The 21,366-nt window shown below is 63.2% G+C and overlaps 21 non-coding genes and 1 pseudogene across 21 annotated transcripts; all 22 read right to left on the bottom strand.

Annotated features, from left to right (window-relative positions):
* Positions 1-209: 209 nt before the first annotated feature.
* On the bottom strand, positions 210-328 carry LOC141745870 (5S ribosomal RNA). The gene has a single exon (XR_012588137.1). It is a non-coding gene; the product is annotated as a 5S ribosomal RNA (ribosomal RNA).
* A 1,150-nt stretch (positions 329-1,478) lies between these two features.
* Positions 1,479-1,597, bottom strand: LOC141745701 (5S ribosomal RNA). Its single transcript, XR_012587972.1, has one exon. It is a non-coding gene; the product is annotated as a 5S ribosomal RNA (ribosomal RNA).
* Positions 1,598-2,336: 739 nt separating this feature from the next.
* Positions 2,337-2,455, bottom strand: LOC141745778 (5S ribosomal RNA). The gene has a single exon (XR_012588048.1). It is a non-coding gene; the product is annotated as a 5S ribosomal RNA (ribosomal RNA).
* A 1,150-nt stretch (positions 2,456-3,605) lies between these two features.
* On the bottom strand, positions 3,606-3,724 carry LOC141745684 (5S ribosomal RNA). Its single transcript, XR_012587955.1, has one exon. It is a non-coding gene; the product is annotated as a 5S ribosomal RNA (ribosomal RNA).
* A 578-nt stretch (positions 3,725-4,302) lies between these two features.
* On the bottom strand, positions 4,303-4,421 carry LOC141745733 (5S ribosomal RNA). The gene has a single exon (XR_012588003.1). It is a non-coding gene; the product is annotated as a 5S ribosomal RNA (ribosomal RNA).
* Positions 4,422-5,571: 1,150 nt separating this feature from the next.
* Positions 5,572-5,690, bottom strand: LOC141745897 (5S ribosomal RNA; annotated as a pseudogene).
* Positions 5,691-6,523: 833 nt separating this feature from the next.
* Positions 6,524-6,642, bottom strand: LOC141745683 (5S ribosomal RNA). The gene has a single exon (XR_012587954.1). It is a non-coding gene; the product is annotated as a 5S ribosomal RNA (ribosomal RNA).
* Positions 6,643-7,381: 739 nt separating this feature from the next.
* Positions 7,382-7,501, bottom strand: LOC141745877 (5S ribosomal RNA). The gene has a single exon (XR_012588144.1). It is a non-coding gene; the product is annotated as a 5S ribosomal RNA (ribosomal RNA).
* A 578-nt stretch (positions 7,502-8,079) lies between these two features.
* Positions 8,080-8,198, bottom strand: LOC141745732 (5S ribosomal RNA). The gene has a single exon (XR_012588002.1). It is a non-coding gene; the product is annotated as a 5S ribosomal RNA (ribosomal RNA).
* Positions 8,199-9,031: 833 nt separating this feature from the next.
* Positions 9,032-9,150, bottom strand: LOC141745756 (5S ribosomal RNA). The gene has a single exon (XR_012588026.1). It is a non-coding gene; the product is annotated as a 5S ribosomal RNA (ribosomal RNA).
* A 739-nt stretch (positions 9,151-9,889) lies between these two features.
* Positions 9,890-10,009, bottom strand: LOC141745876 (5S ribosomal RNA). The gene has a single exon (XR_012588143.1). It is a non-coding gene; the product is annotated as a 5S ribosomal RNA (ribosomal RNA).
* A 578-nt stretch (positions 10,010-10,587) lies between these two features.
* Positions 10,588-10,706, bottom strand: LOC141745731 (5S ribosomal RNA). The gene has a single exon (XR_012588001.1). It is a non-coding gene; the product is annotated as a 5S ribosomal RNA (ribosomal RNA).
* Positions 10,707-11,539: 833 nt separating this feature from the next.
* On the bottom strand, positions 11,540-11,658 carry LOC141745755 (5S ribosomal RNA). The gene has a single exon (XR_012588025.1). It is a non-coding gene; the product is annotated as a 5S ribosomal RNA (ribosomal RNA).
* A 1,153-nt stretch (positions 11,659-12,811) lies between these two features.
* Positions 12,812-12,930, bottom strand: LOC141745608 (5S ribosomal RNA). Its single transcript, XR_012587882.1, has one exon. It is a non-coding gene; the product is annotated as a 5S ribosomal RNA (ribosomal RNA).
* Positions 12,931-13,669: 739 nt separating this feature from the next.
* LOC141745717 (5S ribosomal RNA) lies at positions 13,670-13,788 on the bottom strand. The gene has a single exon (XR_012587988.1). It is a non-coding gene; the product is annotated as a 5S ribosomal RNA (ribosomal RNA).
* Positions 13,789-14,930: 1,142 nt separating this feature from the next.
* On the bottom strand, positions 14,931-15,049 carry LOC141745583 (5S ribosomal RNA). Its single transcript, XR_012587858.1, has one exon. It is a non-coding gene; the product is annotated as a 5S ribosomal RNA (ribosomal RNA).
* Positions 15,050-16,187: 1,138 nt separating this feature from the next.
* LOC141745780 (5S ribosomal RNA) lies at positions 16,188-16,306 on the bottom strand. Its single transcript, XR_012588050.1, has one exon. It is a non-coding gene; the product is annotated as a 5S ribosomal RNA (ribosomal RNA).
* Positions 16,307-17,045: 739 nt separating this feature from the next.
* LOC141745730 (5S ribosomal RNA) lies at positions 17,046-17,164 on the bottom strand. The gene has a single exon (XR_012588000.1). It is a non-coding gene; the product is annotated as a 5S ribosomal RNA (ribosomal RNA).
* An 823-nt stretch (positions 17,165-17,987) lies between these two features.
* On the bottom strand, positions 17,988-18,106 carry LOC141745762 (5S ribosomal RNA). The gene has a single exon (XR_012588032.1). It is a non-coding gene; the product is annotated as a 5S ribosomal RNA (ribosomal RNA).
* Positions 18,107-18,845: 739 nt separating this feature from the next.
* LOC141745729 (5S ribosomal RNA) lies at positions 18,846-18,964 on the bottom strand. The gene has a single exon (XR_012587999.1). It is a non-coding gene; the product is annotated as a 5S ribosomal RNA (ribosomal RNA).
* An 825-nt stretch (positions 18,965-19,789) lies between these two features.
* On the bottom strand, positions 19,790-19,908 carry LOC141745728 (5S ribosomal RNA). The gene has a single exon (XR_012587998.1). It is a non-coding gene; the product is annotated as a 5S ribosomal RNA (ribosomal RNA).
* A 1,146-nt stretch (positions 19,909-21,054) lies between these two features.
* On the bottom strand, positions 21,055-21,173 carry LOC141745727 (5S ribosomal RNA). Its single transcript, XR_012587997.1, has one exon. It is a non-coding gene; the product is annotated as a 5S ribosomal RNA (ribosomal RNA).
* Positions 21,174-21,366: the final 193 nt, after the last annotated feature.

Raw genomic sequence — 21,366 nt, 5'->3', positions numbered from 1 at the left:
GCAACACCCCACTCGCAACACCAAAACACTCAACGCCCCCCCGCCTGCCGGCAAAAGCCTACAGCACCCAACAACCCAAAAAACCTCCACAAGCCTCCCACGTGCCCTGCAGCCCCACACACCCACCCACCTGCCGCAACCACACACGCACCTGCCCCCCTGCCGGACGCAACAGCAAAACGCGCAGCACCCCTCCGCCTGCCGGCAAAAGCCTACAGCACCCGCTATTCCCAGGCGCTCTCCCATCCAAGTACTAACCGGGCCCGACCCTGCTTAGCTTCCGAGATCAGACAAGATCGGGCGTTCTCAGGGTGGTATGGCCGTAGGCACCCCTCTGCCCCACAACAGCCCTCTCCACACCCACCGCCCACACCGCCCTCCCGCACTCACACACACCCCCACGCCCACAACAACGCCTCACACCACACACACACACACAAACACACGCACAACACACGCACCTACCCACAACACACCTCACACAAAACAACACCCCACACGCAACACCCCGCAAAAAATACACACCCCTCACCACACGCACCCTGCCCTACACACACACACACACACACACGCCTCACCCAACAACACACGCACCTCACACAACACAACACCCCACACACAACACCACTAAGTACTTACACCACACTCACGCACCGCACACGCCCTACAGCCCCACACACCCTCCCTCCTCCCGCAACAACACGCGCACCTGCCCCGACGCCTGCCACAATACCCCACTCGCAACACCACAACGCTCGCCAGACGCTCCGCCCGACGCCAAAATCATACAGCACCCAACACCCCAAAAGACCTCCACACCCCTGCTACACGCCCCGCAGCCCCGCACACCCACCCGCCTGCCGCAACACCCCACTCGCAACACCAAAACACTCAACGCCCCCCCGCCTGCCGCCAAAAGCCTACAGCACCCAACAACCCAAAAAACCTCCACAAGCCTCCCACGTGCCCTGCAGCCCCACACACCCACCCGCCTGCCGCAACCACACACGCACCTGCCCCCCCGACACAACCCCCCACCCGCAACACCAAAACGCTCAACACCCCTCCGCCCGCCGCCAAAAGCCTACAGCACCCAACATGCCACGCGCAACACTCCAGAAAACCTCCACACCCCTGCCACACGGCCCGCAGCCCCACACACCCGCCCGCTTGCCGCAACTACACCCGCACCTGCCCCAACACAGCCCCCCAAAATACTTACACACCGCTCCCACACGCCCCGCGCCCTCCAGCCCCACACACCCACCCGCCTGCCGCAACACCCCACTCGCAACACCAAAACACTCAACACCCCCCCGCCTGCCGGCAAAAGCCTACAACAGCCCAAAAAACCTCCACAAGCCTCCCACGCGCCCCGCAGCCCCACACGCCCACCCGCCTGCCGCAACCACACCCGCACCTGCCCCCCTGACGGACGCAACAGCAAAACGCGCAGCACCCCTCCGCCCGCCGGCAAAAGCCTACAGCACCCGGTATTCCCAGGCGCTCTCCCATCCAAGTACTAACCGGGCCCGACCCTGCTTAGCTTCCGAGATCAGACGGGATCGGGCGTTCTCAGGGTGGTATGGCCGTAGGCACCCCTCTGCCCCACAACAGCCCTCTCCACACCCACCGCCCACACCGCCCTCCCGCACTCACACACACCCCCACGCCCACAACAACGCCTCACACCACACACACACACACAAACACACGCACAACACACGCACCTACCCACAACACACCTCACACAAAACAACACCCCACACGCAACACCCCGCAAAAAATACACACCCCTCACCACACGCACCCTGCCCTACACACACACACACACACGCCTCACCCAACAACACACGCACCTCACACAACACAACACCCCACACACAACACCACTAAGTACTTACACCACACTCACGCACCGCACACGCCCTACAGCCCCACACACCCTCCCTCCTCCCGCAACAACACACGCACCTGCCCCGACGCCTGCCACAATACCCCACTCGCAACACCACAACGCTCGCCAGACGCTCCGCCCGACGCCAAAATCATACAGCACCCAACACCCCAAAAGACCTCCACACCCCTGCTACACGCCCCGCAGCCCCGCACACCCACCCGCCTGCCGCAACACCCCACTCGCAACACCAAAACACTCAACGCCCCCCCGCCTGCCGGCAAAAGCCTACAGCACCCAACAACCCAAAAAACCTCCACAAGCTTCCCACGTGCCCTGCAGCCCCACACACCCACCCACCTGCCGCAACCACACACGCACCTGCCCCCCTGCCGGACGCAACAGCAAAACGCGCAGCACCCCTCCGCCTGCCGGCAAAAGCCTACAGCACCCGGTATTCCCAGGCGGTCTCCCATCCAAGTACTAACCGGGCCCGACCCTGCTTAGCTTCCAAGATCAGACAAGATCGGGCGTTCTCAGGGTGGTATGGCCGTAGGCACCCCTCTGCCCCACAACAGCCCTCTCCACACCCACCGCCCACACCGCCCTCCCGCACTCACACACACCCCCACGCCCACAACAACGCCTCACACCACACACACACACACAAACACACGCACAACACACGCACCTACCCACAACACACCTCACACAAAACAACACCCCACACGCAACACCCCGCAAAAAATACACACCCCTCACCACACGCACCCTGCCCTACACACACACACACACACACACGCCTCACCCAACAACACACGCACCTCACACAACACAACACCCCACACACAACACCACTAAGTACTTACACCACACTCACGCACCGCACACGCCCTACAGCCCCACACACCCTCCCTCCTCCCGCAACAACACGCGCACCTGCCCCGACGCCTGCCACAATACCCCACTCGCAACACCACAACGCTCGCCAGACGCTCCGCCCGACGCCAAAATCATACAGCACCCAACACCCCAAAAGACCTCCACACCCCTGCTACACGCCCCGCAGCCCCGCACACCCACCCGCCTGCCGCAACACCCCACTCGCAACACCAAAACACTCAACGCCCCCCCGCCTGCCGGCAAAAGCCTACAGCACCCAACAACCCAAAAAACCTCCACAAGCCTCCCACGTGCCCTGCAGCCCCACACACCCACCCGCCTGCCGCAACCACACACGCACCTGCCCCCCCGACACAACCCCCCACCCGCAACACCAAAACGCTCAACACCCCTCCGCCCGCCGCCAAAAGCCTACAGCACCCAACATGCCACGCGCAACACTCCAGAAAACCTCCACACCCCTGCCACACGGCCCGCAGCCCCACACACCCGCCCGCTTGCCGCAACTACACCCGCACCTGCCCCAACACAGCCCCCCAAAATACTTACACACCGCTCCCACACGCCCCGCGCCCTCCAGCCCCACACACCCACCCGCCTGCCGCAACACCCCACTCGCAACACCAAAACACTCAACACCCCCCCGCCTGCCGGCAAAAGCCTACAACAGCCCAAAAAACCTCCACAAGCCTCCCACGCGCCCCGCAGCCCCACACGCCCACCCGCCTGCCGCAACCACACCCGCACCTGCCCCCCTGCCGGACGCAACAGCAAAACGCGCAGCACCCCTCCGCCCGCCGGCAAAAGCCTACAGCACCCGCTATTCCCAGGCGGTCTCCCATCCAAGTACTAACCGGGCCCGACCCTGCTTAGCTTCCGAGATCAGACGAGATCGGGCGTTCTCAGGGTGGTATGGCCGTAGGCACCCCTCTGCCCCACAACAGCCCTCTCCACACCCACCGCCCACACCGCCCTCCCGCACTCACACACACCCCCACGCCCACAACAACGCCTCACACCACACACACACACACAAACACACGCACAACACACGCACCTACCCACAACACACCTCACACAAAACAACACCCCACACGCAACACCCCGCAAAAAATACACACCCCTCACCACACGCACCCTGCCCTACACACACACACACACGCCTCACCCAACAATACACGCACCTCACACAACACCCCCCACACAACACCACTAAGTACTTACACCACACTCACGCACCGCACACGCCCTACAGCCCCACACACCCTCCCTCCTCCCGCAACAACACACGCACCTGCCCCGACGCCTGCCACAATACCCCACTCGCAACACCACAACGCTCGCCAGACGTTCCGCCCGACGCCAAAATCATACAGCACCCAACACCCCAAAAGACCTCCACACCCCTGCTACACGCCCCGCAGCCCCGCACACCCACCCGCCTGCCGCAACACCCCACTCGCAACACCAAAACACTCAACGCCCCCCCGCCTGCCGGCAAAAGCCTACAGCACCCGGTATTCCCAGGCGCTCTCCCATCCAAGTACTAACCGGGCCCGACCCTGCTTAGCTTCCGAGATCAGACGAGATCGGGCGTTCTCAGGGTGGTATGGCCGTAGGCACCCCTCTGCCCCACAACAGCCCTCTCCACACCCACCGCCCACACCGCCCTCCCGCACTCACACACACCCCCACGCCCACAACAACGCCTCACACCACACACACACACACAAACACACGCACAACACACGCACCTACCCACAACACACCTCACACAAAACAACACCCCACACGCAACACCCCGCAAAAAATACACACCCCTCACCACACGCACCCTGCCCTACACACACACACACACACACACGCCTCACCCAACAACACACGCACCTCACACAACACAACACCCCACACACAACACCACTAAGTACTTACACCACACTCACGCACCGCACACGCCCTACAGCCCCACACACCCTCCCTCCTCCCGCAACAACACGCGCACCTGCCCCGACGCCTGCCACAATACCCCACTCGCAACACCACAACGCTCGCCAGACGCTCCGCCCGACGCCAAAATCATACAGCACCCAACACCCCAAAAGACCTCCACACCCCTGCTACACGCCCCGCAGCCCCGCACACCCACCCGCCTGCCGCAACACCCCACTCGCAACACCAAAACACTCAACGCCCCCCCGCCTGCCGGCAAAAGCCTACAGCACCCAACAACCCAAAAAACCTCCACAAGCCTCCCACGTGCCCTGCAGCCCCACACACCCACCCGCCTGCCGCAACCACACACGCACCTGCCCCCCCGACACAACCCCCCACCCGCAACACCAAAACGCTCAACACCCCTCCGCCCGCCGCCAAAAGCCTACAGCACCCAACATGCCACGCGCAACACTCCAGAAAACCTCCACACCCCTGCCACACGGCCCGCAGCCCCACACACCCGCCCGCTTGCCGCAACTACACCCGCACCTGCCCCAACACAGCCCCCCAAAATACTTACACACCGCTCCCACACGCCCCGCGCCCTCCAGCCCCACACACCCACCCGCCTGCCGCAACACCCCACTCGCAACACCAAAACACTCAACACCCCCCCGCCTGCCGGCAAAAGCCTACAACAGCCCAAAAAACCTCCACAAGCCTCCCACGCGCCCCGCAGCCCCACACGCCCACCCGCCTGCCGCAACCACACCCGCACCTGCCCCCCTGCCGGACGCAACAGCAAAACGCGCAGCACCCCTCCGCCCGCCGGCAAAAGCCTACAGCATCCGCTATTCCCGGGCGCTCTCCCATCCAAGTACTAACCGGGCCCGACCCTGCTTAGCTTCTGAGATCAGACGAGATCGGGCGTTCTCAGGGTGGTATGGCCGTAGGCACCCCTCTGCCCCACAACAGCCCTCTCCACACCCACCGCCCACACCGCCCTCCCGCACTCACACACACCCCCACGCCCACAACAACGCCTCACACCACACACACACACACAAACACACGCACAACACACGCACCTACCCACAACACACCTCACACAAAACAACACCCCACACGCAACACCCCGCAAAAAATACACACCCCTCACCACACGCACCCTGCCCTACACACACACACACACACGCCTCACCCAACAACACACGCACCTCACACAACACAACACCCCACACACAACACCACTAAGTACTTACACCACGCACATGCACCGCACACGACCTACAGCCCCACACACCCTCCCTCCTCCCGCAACAACACACGCACCTGCCCCGACGCCTGCCACAATACCCCACTCGCAACAGCACAACGCTCGCCAGACGCTCCGCCCGACGCCAAAATCATACAGCACCCAACACCCCAAAAGACCTCCACACCCCTGCCACACGGCCCGCAGCCCCACACACCCGCCCGCCTGCCGCAACTACACCCGCACCTGCCCCAACACAGCCCCCCAAAATACTTACACACCACTCCCACACGCCCCGCGCCCTCCAGCCCCACACACCCACCCGCCTGCCGCAACACCCCACTCGCAACACCAAAACACTCAACACCCCCCCGCCTGCCGGCAAAAGCCTACAACAGCCCAAAAAACCTCCACAAGCCTCCCACGCGCCCCGCAGCCCCACACGCCCACCCGCCTGCCGCAACCACACCCGCACCTGCCCCCCTGCCGGACGCAACAGCAAAACGCGCAGCACCCCTCCGCCCGCCGGCAAAAGCCTACAGCACCCGCTATTCCCAGGCGGTCTCCCATCCAAGTACTAACCGGGCCCGACCCTGCTTAGCTTCCGAGATCAGACGAGATCGGGCGTTCTCAGGGTGGTATGGCCGTAGGCACCCCTCTGCCCCACAACAGCCCTCTCCACACCCACCGCCCACACCGCCCTCCCGCACTCACACACACCCCCACGCCCACAACAACGCCTCACACCACACACACACACACAAACACACGCACAACACACGCACCTACCCACAACACACCTCACACAAAACAACACCCCACACGCAACACCCCGCAAAAAATACACACCCCTCACCACACGCACCCTGCCCTACACACACACACACACACGCCTCACCCAACAACACACGCACCTCACACAACACAACACGCCACACACAACACCACTAAGTACTTACACCACACTCACGCACCGCACACGCCCTACAGCCCCACACACCCTCCCTCCTCCCGCAACAACACACGCACCTGCCCCGACGCCTGCCACAATACCCCACTCGCAACACCACAACGCTCGCCAGACGCTCCGCCCGACGCCAAAATCATACAGCACCCAACACCCCAAAAGACCTCCACACCCCTGCTACACGCCCCGCAGCCCCGCACACCCACCCGCCTGCCGCAACACCCCACTCGCAACACCAAAACACTCAACGCCCCCCCGCCTGCCGGCAAAAGCCTACAGCACCCAACAACCCAAAAAACCTCCACAAGCCTCCCACGCGCCCCGCAGCCCCACACGCCCACCCGCCTGCCGCAACCACACCCGCACCTGCCCCCCTGCCGGACGCAACAGCAAAACGCGCAGCACCTCTCCGCCCGCCGGCAAAAGCCTACAGCACCCGCTATTCCCAGGCGGTCTACCCATCCAAGTACTAACCGGGCCCGACCCTGCTTAGCTTCCGAGATCAGACGGGATTGGGCGTTCTCAGGGTGGTATGGCCGTAGGCACCCCTCTGCCCCACAACAGCCCTCTCCACACCCACCGCCCACACCGCCCTCCCGCACTCACACACACCCCCACGCCCACAACAACGCCTCACACCACACACACACACACAAACACACGCACAACACACGCACCTACCCACAACACACCTCACACAAAACAACACCCCACACGCAACACCCCGCAAAAAATACACACCCCTCACCACACGCACCCTGCCCTACACACACACACACACGCCTCACCCAACAATACACGCACCTCACACAACACCCCCCACACAACACCACTAAGTACTTACACCACACTCACGCACCGCACACGCCCTACAGCCCCACACACCCTCCCTCCTCCCGCAACAACACACGCACCTGCCCCGACGCCTGCCACAATACCCCACTCGCAACACCACAACGCTCGCCAGACGTTCCGCCCGACGCCAAAATCATACAGCACCCAACACCCCAAAAGACCTCCACACCCCTGCTACACGCCCCGCAGCCCCGCACACCCACCCGCCTGCCGCAACACCCCACTCGCAACACCAAAACACTCAACGCCCCCCCGCCTGCCGGCAAAAGCCTACAGCACCCGGTATTCCCAGGCGCTCTCCCATCCAAGTACTAACCGGGCCCGACCCTGCTTAGCTTCCGAGATCAGACGAGATCGGGCGTTCTCAGGGTGGTATGGCCGTAGGCACCCCTCTGCCCCACAACAGCCCTCTCCACACCCACCGCCCACACCGCCCTCCCGCACTCACACACACCCCCACGCCCACAACAACGCCTCACACCACACACACACACACAAACACACACACAACACACGCACCTACCCACAACACACCTCACACAAAACAACACCCCACACGCAACACCCCGCAAAAAATACACACCCCTCACCACACGCACCCTGCCCTACACACACACACACACACGCCTCACCCAACAACACACGCACCTCACACAACACAACACCCCACACACAACACCACTAAGTACTTACACCACGCACATGCACCGCACACGACCTACAGCCCCACACACCCTCCCTCCTCCCGCAACAACACACGCACCTGCCCCGACGCCTGCCACAATACCCCACTCGCAACAGCACAACGCTCGCCAGACGCTCCGCCCGACGCTAAAATCATACAGCACCCAACACCCCAAAAGACCTCCACACCCCTGCCACACGGCCCGCAGCCCCACACACCCGCCCGCCTGCCGCAACTACACCCGCACCTGCCCCAACACAGCCCCCCAAAATACTTACACACCACTCGCACACGCCCCGCGCCCTCCAGCCCCACACACCCACCCGCCTGCCGCAACACCCCACTCGCAACACCAAAACACTCAACACCCCCCCGCCTGCCGGCAAAAGCCTACAACAGCCCAAAAAACCTCCACAAGCCTCCCACGCGCCCCGCAGCCCCACACGCCCACCCGCCTGCCGCAACCACACCCGCACCTGCCCCCCTGCCGGACGCAACAGCAAAACGCGCAGCACCCCTCCGCCCGCCGGCAAAAGCCTACAGCACCCGGTATTCCCAGGCGGTCTCCCATCCAAGTACTAACCGGGCGCGACCCTGCTTAGCTTCCGAGATCAGACGAGATCGGGCGTTCTCAGGGTGGTATGGCCGTAGGCACCCCTCTGCCCCACAACAGCCCTCTCCACACCCACCGCCCACACCGCCCTCCCGCACTCACACACACCCCCACGCCCACAACAACGCCTCACACCACACACACACACACAAACACACGCACAACACACGCACCTACCCACAACACACCTCACACAAAACAACACCCCACACACAACACCCCGCAAAAAATACACACCCCTCACCACACGCACCCTGCCCTACACACACACACACACACGCCTCACCCAACAACACACGCACCTCACACAACACAACACGCCACACACAACACCACTAAGTACTTACACCACACTCACGCACCGCACACGCCCTACAGCCCCACACACCCTCCCTCCTCCCGCAACAACACACGCACCTGCCCCGACGCCTGCCACAATACCCCACTCGCAACACCACAACGCTCGCCAGACGCTCCGCCCGACGCCAAAATCATACAGCACCCAACACCCCAAAAGACCTCCACACCCCTGCTACACGCCCCGCAGCCCCGCACACCCACCCGCCTGCCGCAACACCCCACTCGCAACACCAAAACACTCAACGCCCCCCCGCCTGCCGGCAAAAGCCTACAGCACCCAACAACCCAAAAAACCTCCACAAGCCTCCCACGCGCCCCGCAGCCCCACACGCCCACCCGCCTGCCGCAACCACACCCGCACCTGCCCCCCTGCCGGACGCAACAGCAAAACGCGCAGCACCTCTCCGCCCGCCGGCAAAAGCCTACAGCACCCGCTATTCCCAGGCGGTCTACCCATCCAAGTACTAACCGGGCCCGACCCTGCTTAGCTTCCGAGATCAGACGGGATTGGGCGTTCTCAGGGTGGTATGGCCGTAGGCACCCCTCTGCCCCACAACAGCCCTCTCCACACCCACCGCCCACACCGCCCTCCCGCACTCACACACACCCCCACGCCCACAACAACGCCTCACACCACACACACACACACAAACACACGCACAACACACGCACCTACCCACAACACACCTCACACAAAACAACACCCCACACGCAACACCCCGCAAAAAATACACACCCCTCACCACACGCACCCTGCCCTACACACACACACACACGCCTCACCCAACAATACACGCACCTCACACAACACCCCCCACACAACACCACTAAGTACTTACACCACACTCACGCACCGCACACGCCCTACAGCCCCACACACCCTCCCTCCTCCCGCAACAACACACGCACCTGCCCCGACGCCTGCCACAATACCCCACTCGCAACACCACAACGCTCGCCAGACGCTCCGCCCGACGCCAAAATCATACAGCACCCAACACCCCAAAAGACCTCCACACCCCTGCTACACGCCCCGCAGCCCCGCACACCCACCCGCCTGCCGCAACACCCCACTCGCAACACCAAAACACTCAACGCCCCCCCGCCTGCCGGCAAAAGCCTACAGCACCCGGTATTCCCAGGCGCTCTCCCATCCAAGTACTAACCGGGCCCGACCCTGCTTAGCTTCCGAGATCAGACGAGATCGGGCGTTCTCAGGGTGGTATGGCCGTAGGCACCCCTCTGCCCCACAACAGCCCTCTCCACACCCACCGCCCACACCGCCCTCCCGCACTCACACACACCCCCACGCCCACAACAACGCCTCACACCACACACACACACACAAACACACACACAACACACGCACCTACCCACAACACACCTCACACAAAACAACACCCCACACGCAACACCCCGCAAAAAATACACACCCCTCACCACACGCACCCTGCCCTACACACACACACACACACGCCTCACCCAACAACACACGCACCTCACACAACACAACACCCCACACACAACACCACTAAGTACTTACACCACGCACATGCACCGCACACGACCTACAGCCCCACACACCCTCCCTCCTCCCGCAACAACACACGCACCTGCCCCGACGCCTGCCACAATACCCCACTCGCAACAGCACAACGCTCGCCAGACGCTCCGCCCGACGCTAAAATCATACAGCACCCAACACCCCAAAAGACCTCCACACCCCTGCCACACGGCCCGCAGCCCCACACACCCGCCCGCCTGCCGCAACTACACCCGCACCTGCCCCAACACAGCCCCCCAAAATACTTACACACCACTCGCACACGCCCCGCGCCCTCCAGCCCCACACACCCACCCGCCTGCCGCAACACCCCACTCGCAACACCAAAACACTCAACACCCCCCCGCCTGCCGGCAAAAGCCTACAACAGCCCAAAAAACCTCCACAAGCCTCCCACGCGCCCCGCAGCCCCACACGCCCACCCGCCTGCCGCAACCACACCCGCACCTGCCCCCCTGCCGGACGCAACAGCAAAACGCGCAGCACCCCTCCGCCCGCCGGCAAAAGCCTACAGCACCCGGTATTCCCAGGCGGTCTCCCATCCAAGTACTAACCGGGCGCGACCCTGCTTAGCTTCCGAGATCAGACGAGATCGGGCGTTCTCAGGGTGGTATGGCCGTAGGCACCCCTCTGCCCCACAACAGCCCTCTCCACACCCACCGCCCACACCGCCCTCCCGCACTCACACACACCCCCACGCCCACAACAACGCCTCACACCACACACACACACACAAACACACGCACAACACACGCACCTACCCACAACACACCTCACACAAAACAACACCCCACACACAACACCCCGCAAAAAATACACACCCCTCACCACACGCACCCTGCCCTACACACACACACACACACGCCTCACCCAACAACACACGCACCTCACACAACACAACACCCCACACACAACACCACTAAGTACTTACACCACACTCACGCACCGCACACGCCCTACAGCCCCACACACCCTCCCTCCTCCCGCAACAACACACGCACCTGCCCCGACGCCTGCCACAATACCCCACTCGCAACACCACAACGCTCGCCAGACGCTCCGCCCGACGCCAAAATCATACAGCACCCAACACCCCAAAAGACCTCCACACCCCTGCTACACGCCCCGCAGCCCCGCACACCCACCCGCCTGCCGCAACACCCCACTCGCAACACCAAAACACTCAACGCCCCCCCGCCTGCCGGCAAAAGCCTACAGCACCCAACAACCCAAAAAACCTCCACAAGCCTCCCACGTGCCCTGCAGCCCCACACACCCACCCGCCTGCCGCAACCACACACGCACCTGCCCCCCCGACACAACCCCCCACCCGCAACACCAAAACGCTCAACACCCCTCCGCCCGCCGCCAAAAGCCTACAGCACCCAACATGCCACGCGCAACACTCCAGAAAACCTCCACACCCCTGCCACACGGCCCGCAGCCCCACACACCCGCCCGCCTGCCGCAACTACACCCGCACCTGCCCCAACACAGCCCCCCAAAATACTTACACACCACTCCCACACGCCCCGCGCCCTCCAGCCCCACACACCCACCCGCCTGCCGCAACACCCCACTCGCAACACCAAAACACTCAACGCCCCCCCGCCTGCCGGCAAAAGCCTACAGCACCCAACAACCCAAAAAACCTCCACAAGCCTCCCACGTGCCCTGCAGCCCCACACACCCACCCACCTGCCGCAACCACACACGCACCTGCCCCCCTGCCGGACGCAACAGCAAAACGCGCAGCACCCCTCCGCCCGCCGGCAAAAGCCTACAGCACCCGGTATTCCCAGGCGGTCTCCCATCCAAGTACTAACCGGGCCCGACCCTGCTTAGCTTCCGAGATCAGACGAGATCGGGCGTTCTCAGGGTGGTATGGCCGTAGGCACCCCTCTGCCCCACAACAGCCCTCTCCACACCCACCGCCCACACCGCCCTCCCGCACTCACACACACCCCCACGCCCACAACAACGCCTCACACCACACACACACACACAAACACACGCACAACACACGCACCTACCCACAACACACCTCACACAAAACAACACCCCACACGCAACACCCCGCAAAAAATACACACCCCTCACCACACGCACCCTGCCCTACACACACACACACACACGCCTCACCCAACAACACACGCACCTCACACAACACAACACCCCACACACAACACCACTAAGTACTTACACCACACTCACGCACCGCACACGCCCTACAGCCCCACACACCCTCCCTCCTCCCGCAACAACACACGCACCTGCCCCGACGCCTGCCACAATACCCCACTCGCAACACCACAACGCTCGCCAGACGCTCCGCCCGACGCCAAAATCATACAGCACCCAACACCCCAAAAGACCTCCACACCCCTGCTACACGCCCCGCAGCCCCGCACACCCACCCGCCTGCCGCAACACCCCACTCACAACACCAAAACACTCAACGCCCCCCCGCCTGCCGGCAAAAGCCTACAGCACCCAACAACCCAAAAAACCTCCACAAGCCTCCCACGTGCCCTGCAGCCCCACACACCCACCCACCTGCCGCAACCACACACGCACCTGCCCCCCTGCCGTACGCAACAGCAAAACGCGCAGCACCCCTCCGCCCGCCGGCAAAAGCCTACAGCACCCGGTATTCCCAGGCGGTCTCCCATCCAAGTACTAACCGGGCCTGACCCTGCTTAGCTTCCGAGATCAGATGAGATCGGGCGTTCTCAGGGTGGTATGGCCATAGGCACCCCTCTGCCCCACAACAGCCCTCTCCACACCCACCGCCCACACCGCCCTCCCGCACTCACACACACCCCCACGCCCACAACAACGCCTCACACCACACACACACACACAAACACACGCACAACACACGCACCTACCCACAACACACCTCACACAAAACAACACCCCACACGCAACACCCCGCAAAAAATACACACCCCTCACCACACGCACCCTGCCCTACACACACACACACACACACACGCCTCACCCAACAACACACGCACCTCACACAACACAACACCCCACACACAACACCACTAAGTACTTACACCACACTCACGCACCGCACACGCCCTACAGCCCCACACACCCTCCCTCCTCCCGCAACAACACGCGCACCTGCCCCGACGCCTGCCACAATACCCCACTCGCAACACCACAACGCTCGCCAGACGCTCCGCCCGACGCCAAAATCATACAGCACCCAACACCCCAAAAGACCTCCACACCCCTGCTACACGCCCCGCAGCCCCGCACACCCACCCGCCTGCCGCAACACCCCACTCGCAACACCAAAACACTCAACGCCCCCCCGCCTGCCGGCAAAAGACTACAGCACCCAACAACCCAAAAAACCTCCACAAGCCTCCCACGTGCCCTGCAGCCCCACACACCCACCCGCCTGCCGCAACCACACACGCACCTGCCCCCCCGACACAACCCCCCACCCGCAACACCAAAACGCTCAACACCCCTCCGCCCGCCGCCAAAAGCCTACAGCACCCAACATGCCACGCGCAACACTCCAGAAAACCTCCACACCCCTGCCACACGGCCCGCAGCCCCACACACCCGCCCGCTTGCCGCAACTACACCCGCACCTGCCCCAACACAGCCCCCCAAAATACTTACACACCGCTCCCACACGCCCCGCGCCCTCCAGCCCCACACACCCACCCGCCTGCCGCAACACCCCACTCGCAACACCAAAACACTCAACACCCCCCCGCCTGCCGGCAAAAGCCTACAACAGCCCAAAAAACCTCCACAAGCCTCCCACGCGCCCCGCAGCCCCACACGCCCACCGCAACCACACCCGCACCTGCCCCCCTGCCGGACGCAACAGCAAAACGCGCAGCACCCCTCCGCCCGCCGGCAAAAGCCTACAGCACCCGGTATTCCCAGGCGGTCTCCCATCCAAGTACTAACCGGGCCCGACCCTGCTTAGCTTCCGAGATCAGACGAGATCGGGCGTTCTCAGGGTGGTATGGCTGTAGGCACCCCTCTGCCCCACAACAGCCCTCTCCACACCCACCGCCCACACCGCCCTCCCGCACTCACACACACCCCCACGCCCACAACAACGCCTCACACCACACACACACACACAAACACACGCACAACACACGCACCTACCCACAACACACCTCACACAAAACAACACCCCACACGCAACACCCCGCAAAAAATACACACCCCTCACCACACGCACCCTGCCCTACACACACACACACACACGCCTCACCCAACAACACACGCACCTCACACAACACAACACCCCACACACAACACCACTAAGTACTTACACCACACTCACGCACCGCACACGCCCTACAGCCCCACACACCCTCCCTCCTCCCGCAACAACACACGCACCTGCCCCGACGCCTGCCACAATACCCCACTCGCAACACCACAACGCTCGCCAGACGCTCCGCCCGACGCCAAAATCATACAGCACCCAACACCCCAAAAGACCTCCACACCCCTGCTACACGCCCCGCAGCCCCGCACACCCACCCGCCTGCCGCAACACCCCACTCGCAACACCAAAACACTCAACGCCCCCCCGCCTGCCGGCAAAAGCCTACAGCACCCAACAACCCAAAAAACCTCCACAAGCCTCCCACGTGCCCTGCAGCCCCACACACCCACCCGCCTGCCGCAACCACACACGCACCTGCCCCCCCGACACAACCCCCCACCCGCAACACCAAAACGCTCAACACCCCTCCGCCCGCCGCCAAAAGCCTACAGCACCCAACATGCCACGCGCAACACTCCAGAAAACCTCCACACCCCTGCCACACGGCCCGCAGCCCCACACACCCGCCCGCCTGCCGCAACTACACCCGCACCTGCCCCAACACAGCCCCCCAAAATACTTACACACCACTCCCACACGCCCCGCGCCCTCCAGCCCCACACACCCACCCGCCTGCTGCAACACCCCACTCGCAACACCAAAACACTCAACACCCCCCCGCCTGCCGGCAAAAGCCTACAACAGCCCAAAAAACCTCCACAAGCCTCCCACGCGCCCCGCAGCCCCACACGCCTGCCGCAACCACACCCGCACCTGCCCCCCTGCCGGACGCAACAGCAAAACGCGCAGCACCCCTCCGCCCGCCGGCAAAAGCCTACAGCACCCGGTATTCCCAGGCGCTCTCCCATCCAAGTACTAACCGGGCCCGACCCTGCTTAGCTTCCGAGATCAGACGAGATCGGGCGTTCTCAGGGTGGTATGGCCATAGGCACCCCTCTGCCCCACAACAGCCCTCTCCACACCCACCACCCACACCGCCCTCCCGCACTCACACACACCCCCACGCCCACAACAACGCCTCACACCACACACACACACACAAACACACGCACAACACACGCACCTACCCACAACACACCTCACACAAAACAACACCCCACACGCAACACCCCGCAAAAAATACACACCCCTCACCACACGCACCCTGCCCTACACACACACACACACACGCCTCACCCAACAACACACGCACCTCACACAACACAACACCCCACACACAACACCACTAAGTACTTACACCACACTCACGCACCGCACACGCCCTACAGCCCCACACACCCTCCCTCCTCCCGCAACAACACACGCACCTGCCCCGACGCCTGCCACAATACCCCACTCGCAACACCACAACGCTCGCCAGACGCTCCGCCCGACGCCAAAATCATACAGCACCCAACACCCCAAAAGACCTCCACACCCCTGCTACACGCCCCGCAGCCCCGCACACCCACCCGCCTGCCGCAACACCCCACTCGCAACACCAAAACACTCAACGCCCCCCCGCCTGCCGGCAAAAGCCTACAGCACCCAACAACCCAAAAAACCTCCACAAGCCTCCCACGTGCCCTGCAGCCCCACACACCCACCCGCCTGCCGCAACCACACCCGCACCTGCCCCCCTGCCGGACGCAACAGCAAAACGCGCAGCACCCCTCCGCCCGCCGGCAAAAGCCTACAGCACCCGGTATTCCCAGGCGCTCTCCCATCCAAGTACTAACCGGGCCCGACCCTGCTTAGCTTCCGAGATCAGACGAGATCGGGCGTTCTCAGGGTGGTATGGCCGTAGGCACCCCTCTGCCCCACAACAGCCCTCTCCACACCCACCGCCCACACCGCCCTCCCGCACTCACACACACCCCCACGCCCACAACAACGCCTCACACCACACACACACACACAAACACACGCACAACACACGCACCTACCCACAACACACCTCACACAAAACAACACCCCACACGCAACACCCCGCAAAAAATACACACCCCTCACCACACGCACCCTGCCCTACACACACACACACACGCCTCACCCAACAACACACGCACCTCACACAACACAACACCCCACACACAACACCACTAAGTACTTACACCACGCACATGCACCGCACACGACCTACAGCCCCACACACCCTCCCTCCTCCCGCAACAACACACGCACCTGCCCCGACGCCTGCCACAATACCCCACTCGCAACAGCACAACGCTCGCCAGACGCTCCGCCCGACGCCAAAATCATACAGCACCCAACACCCCAAAAGACCTCCACACCCCTGCCACACGGCCCGCAGCCCCACACACCCGCCCGCCTGCCGCAACTACACCCGCACCTGCCCCAACACAGCCCCCCAAAATACTTACACACCACTCCCACACGCCCCGCGCCCTCCAGCCCCACACACCCACCCGCCTGCCGCAACACCCCACTCGCAACACCAAAACACTCAACACCCCCCCGCCTGCCGGCAAAAGCCTACAACAGCCCAAAAAACCTCCACAAGCCTCCCACGCGCCCCGCAGCCCCACACGCCTGCCGCAACCACACCCGCACCTGCCCCCCTGCCGGACGCAACAGCAAAACGCGCAGCACCCCTCCGCCCGCCGGCAAAAGCCTACAGCACCCGCTATTCCCAGGCGGTCTCCCATCCAAGTACTAACCGGGCCCGACCCTGCTTAGCTTCCGAGATCAGACGAGATCGGGCGTTCTCAGGGTGATATGGCCGTAGGCACCCCTCTGCCCCACAACAGCCCTCTCCACACCCACCGCCCACACCGCCCTCCCGCACTCACACACACCCCCACGCCCACAACAACGCCTCACACCACACACACACACACAAACACACGCACAACACACGCACCTACCCACAACACACCTCACACAAAACAACACCCCACACGCAACACCCCGCAAAAAATACACACCCCTCACCACACGCACCCTGCCCTACACACACACACACACACGCCTCACCCAACAACACACGCACCTCACACAACACAACACCCCACACACAACACCACTAAGTACTTACACCACACTCACGCACCGCACACGCCCTACAGCCCCACACACCCTCCCTCCTCCCGCAACAACACACGCACCTGCCCCGACGCCTGCCACAATACCCCACTCGCAACACCACAACGCTCGCCAGACGCTCCGCCCGACGCCAAAATCATACAGCACCCAACACCCCAAAAGACCTCCACACCCCTGCTACACGCCCCGCAGCCCCGCACACCCACCCGCCTGCCGCAACACCCCACTCGCAACACCAAAACACTCAACGCCCCCCCGCCTGCCGGCAAAAGCCTACAGCACCCAACAACCCAAAAAACCTCCACAAGCCTCCCACGTGCCCTGCAGCCCCACACACCCACCCGCCTGCCGCAACCACACACGCACCTGCCCCCCTGCCGGACGCAACAGCAAAACGCGCAGCACCCCTCCGCCCGCCGGCAAAAGCCTACAGCACCCGGTATTCCCAGGCGCTCTCCCATCCAAGTACTAACCGGGCCCGACCCTGCTTAGCTTCCGAGATCAGACGAGATCGGGCGTTCTCAGGGTGGTATGGCCGTAGGCACCCCTCTGCCCCACAACAGCCCTCTCCACACCCACCGCCCACACCGCCCTCCCGCACTCACACACACCCCCACGCCCACAACAACGCCTCACACCACACACACACACACAAACACACGCACAACACACGCACCTACCCACAACACACCTCACACAAAACAACACCCCACACGCAACACCCCGCAAAAAATACACACCCCTCACCACACGCACCCTGCCCTACACACACACACACACACGCCTCACCCAACAACACACGCACCTCACACAACACAACACCCCACACACAACACCACTAAGTACTTACACCACGCACATGCACCGCACACGACCTACAGCCCCACACACCCTCCCTCCTCCCGCAACAACACACGCACCTGCCCCGACGCCTGCCACAATACCCCACTCGCAACAGCACAACGCTCGCCAGACGCTCCGCCCGACGCCAAAATCATACAGCACCCAACACCCCAAAAGACCTCCACACCCCTGCCACACGGCCCGCAGCCCCACACACCCGCCCGCCTGCCGCAACTACACCCGCACCTGCCCCAACACAGCCCCCCAAAATACTTACACACCACTCCCACACGCCCCGCGCCCTCCAGCCCCACACACCCACCCGCCTGCCGCAACACCCCACTCGCAACACCAAAACACTCAACACCCCCCCGCCTGCCGGCAAAAGCCTACAACAGCCCAAAAAACCTCCACAAGCCTCCCACGCGCCCCGCAGCCCCACACGCCTGCCGCAACCACACCCGCACCTGCCCCCCTGCCGGACGCAACAGCAAAACGCGCAGCACCCCTCCGCCCGCCGGCAAAAGCCTACAGCACCCGGTATTCCCAGGCGCTCTCCCATCCAAGTACTAACCGGGCCCGACCCTGCTTAGCTTCCGAGATCAGACGAGATCGGGCGTTCTCAGGGTGGTATGGCCGTAGGCACCCCTCTGCCCCACAACAGCCCTCTCCACACCCACCGCCCACACCGCCCTCCCGCACTCACACACACCCCCACGCCCACAACAACGCCTCACACCACACACACACACACAAACACACGCACAACACACGCACCTACCCACAACACACCTCACACAAAACAACACCCCACACGCAACACCCCGCAAAAAATACACACCCCTCACCACACGCACCCTGCCCTACACACACACACACACACGCCTCACCCAACAACACACGCACCTCACACAACACAACACCCCACACACAACACCACTAAGTACTTACACCACACTCACGCACCGCACACGCCCTACAGCCCCACACACCCTCCCTCCTCCCGCAACAACACACGCACCTGCCCCGACGCCTGCCACAATACCCCACTCGCAACACCACAACGCTCGCCAGACGCTCCGCCCGACGCCAAAATCATACAGCACCCAACACCCCAAAAGACCTCCACACCCCTGCTACACGCCCCGCAGCCCCGCACACCCACCCGCCTGCCGCAACACCCCACTCGCAACACCAAAACACTCAACGCCCCCCCGCCTGCCACCAAAAGCCTACAGCACCCAACAACCCAAAAAACCTCCACAAGCCTCCCACGTGCCCTGCAGCCCCACACACCCACCCGCCTGCCGCAACCACACACGCACCTGCCCCCCCGACACAACCCCCCACCCGCAACACCAAAACGCTCAACACCCCTCCGCCCGCCGCCAAAAGCCTACAGCACCCACCATGCCACGCGCAACACTCCAGAAAACCTCCACACCCCTGCCACACGGCCCGCAGCCCCACACACCCGCCCGCCTGCCGCAACTACACCCGCACCTGCCCCAACACAGCCCCCCAAAATACTTACACACCACTCCCACACGCCCCGCGCCCTCCAGCCCCACACACCCACCCGCCTGCCGCAACACCCCACTCGCAACACCAAAACACTCAACACCCCCCCGCCTGCCGGCAAAAGCCTACAACAGCCCAAAAAACCTCCACAAGCCTCCCACGCGCCCCGCAGACCCACACGCCCACCCGCCTGCCGCAACCACACCCGCACCTGCCCCTCTGCCGGACGCAACAGCAAAACGCGCAGCACCCCTCCGCCCGCCGGCAAAAGCCTACAGCACCCGGTATTCCCAGGCGCTCTCCCATCCAAGTACTAACCGGGCCCGACCCTGCTTAGCTTCCGAGATCAGACGAGATCGGGCGTTCTCAGGGTGGTATGGCCGTAGGCACCCCTCTGCCCCACAACAGCCCTCTCCACACCCACCGCCCACACCGCCCTCCCGCACTCACACACACCCCCACGCCCACAACAACGCCTCACACCACACACACACACACAAACACACGCACAACACACGCACCTACCCACAACACACCTCACACAAAACAACACCCCACACGCAACACCCCGCAAAAAATAC

This window comes from Larus michahellis, chromosome 6 (assembly GCF_964199755.1).
Source record: "Larus michahellis chromosome 6, bLarMic1.1, whole genome shotgun sequence".
NCBI lineage: Eukaryota > Metazoa > Chordata > Aves > Charadriiformes > Laridae > Larus > Larus michahellis.
This window is presented reverse-complemented; position numbering and strand designations above follow the sequence as displayed.